Genomic DNA, 2,596 nt, shown 5'->3' with positions numbered 1-2,596 from the left:
AGTGACTAATCAAGGAGTTAGACGTACTAAATCTCATCTACTTACAAGTTGGGGGCTAAGTGAGATAATTGTTCTAGTGGAACAATTTTATCCCTTTGGAATATTTTGAGTGGTGTAAAGCGGGACAAATTAGGATAATGAGACAATTTAAAGTTTTGATTTGACAATTCATGTGGGATAATTGATGATGTTGCACCTTATTAAAGTACAATATTTATCCATCAATTAATTCTAAATTAATTTACCTAATTGGTTTAGAATATTATTTGGTATGTTATTATAATATAATACATTATTTTACTTTATACTAAAATATAATATAATATATTATAATTACTAATTAATTATAATTATATTTAACATTATTAATATAATATAATATAATATAATATAATATATTATATAATAATTGATATAATATACAAACATTATATTTAATATAATATTTTAATAATATAATATTTAATCAAGTATTATAATATTTTGTTTCACTCAATATAAAATTGAGTATGATGGCTAGGCTCTCACTGTCCCTTTTGTTTATTTCTCATTGTTGCAAGAGTTTTGGCAATGGCAATAGACAACTGCATTTCCCATGGAGGATTTTCCTCTACATCTGCTGCAGTGCTGTGGCTTATATTATAATATAATTAATATATTATTATATTAAATATATAAAAAATATATTATAATATACTATTTTATATCATAAAAATACTACAATAATATTTTTATTCTAACTAATAAAATATATATTAAATAATATAAAGTAATATTATAATAATATAATAATATAATAAAATATAAAATATTATTAACCAATATGTAATAATGATATATAATAATGTTATATTAGATAATATTTTATAATATTTTATTATCTTACATTATAATAGAATTTTATAATATAATATAATATAATTAAGATATATTATATATTATAATGTAATTAACATACATTAGATAGTTAATAAATTAGTGCTTTAAAATTATTCCACTTTCCTCATGATTGTCCTTAAGTTAAGAATGGGGTAATTTTTGGAGGTTTAGACAAAAAGTTTATATGAAAATGGGATAATTTTAGAAAAAGTGAGGGTAATTATCTCAATCTCATTGTCCCAATGAATAACAACATAAAGTAAAGTCCTAAAAATTAATTACCCCAAAATTACTCCGCCTAGGGCTGCTCATTTGGATGCTATTCCAATTTGCCGACTTGTGATTTAGGTAAAAATAGTCGTTGTGTATAAAGAACAAATAATGTAGCTATATATGATGTGATATCAACTCATTACTGGTGATGAGCAATATGGTTACACCTTGGTTGCGCCTGTGGAATGCTAATTGTAAGGCATCAAAATTATGACATTATTTTCGTTGGTTTCTTATAGTCTCTATAGATTCAACAACCTCATATTTTTTGTACTCTGTGCCTTAAGAAAATCGAGAATTTATTTCTCTGTTCTAATACGAGACGTTCACCTTTCCTTGAGAAAAGGTGAACGTCTAAAAACGAAGCAACGAAAAATGTTCATGGTCAAATTGTTTGTTTGGCTGTTGTATTATCATATCGGTTTATAAATAGCTAGTTGCGACAAATTAATTACTTTGTTTGGTATGGCATTAATACCACAGTTGTCCATTTTGTGGCAAAAGTTTTTATGTGATGATGGATATGAGCATTAAATGGTTTGAAAATGGTGGATCTTAAAAAATAGATATTGCTTCAGTCGGGAGTCCAGATATCGACCAAACGCTCAACCCGCGAGGGGGGTATTAAGCCTAAAATCATAACTTTCAATCCTCACCGTAACTTTAAAGGTTTGGTATAGCTGATTGGATGTTTTCCTTTTTGTGGGTTTATCATAGAGATACACAAGAATAATACACTAATAAGTATTTTGAAATCTACATCAGAATGTGTGCATTTGCTATGCGTTTGCATACATACATAAATACATAGATAAACACGCGATAGCCTATGTGTATGTATATGAACATATTTCTTACTTTTTGGTATGATACAAATACAAAAAATGTAAGTCAGATCTTGGCTTCTAAGAGCTTGTTTGGCAACTCGCACCCTAATCAGGGTAATAGCACTAACTTGGGGTTTGTTTGGCAACTTTGAAAATAATGTAGATCAGTTATGAACTAGCTCCACTTGGCCTGAATTAGGGGGTTTGTTTGGCAACTTTGAAAATAATGTAGATCAGTTATGAACTAGCTCCACTTGGCCTGAATTAGGCTAAACTTGACTATATTGTACTAGTTAGTTCTAAGGGAAAAATGTTTTAAGGCCCCCCAAAAAAGATCCAGATGTGGCCCAGCCCCACCATCTTTTTCCCTTACTCTTTAACCCTTAAAATCCCAAAAAATGTGTTCAGCCCCCTTTTAACACTCTCCAATGAATACATCCCAAAACATTCCGAAAATACCCCTTCCTTATCTTCTTCTTCTTCTTCTCTGTGGTTTTCTCCTCCTCCCCCACTCCTCCTCTCAATCTCCTCCCCCTCCTCCCCTCCTCCTCCTCTCAATCTCCTCCCCCTCCTCCTCCTCTCAAACTCCTCTCTCTCTCCTCCCCTCCTCCTCCTCT

Source organism: Asparagus officinalis, chromosome 4 (genome assembly GCF_001876935.1).
Source record: "Asparagus officinalis chromosome 4, Aspof.V1, whole genome shotgun sequence".
Classification (NCBI taxonomy): Eukaryota; Viridiplantae; Streptophyta; class Magnoliopsida; order Asparagales; family Asparagaceae; genus Asparagus; species Asparagus officinalis.
This window is presented reverse-complemented; position numbering follows the sequence as displayed.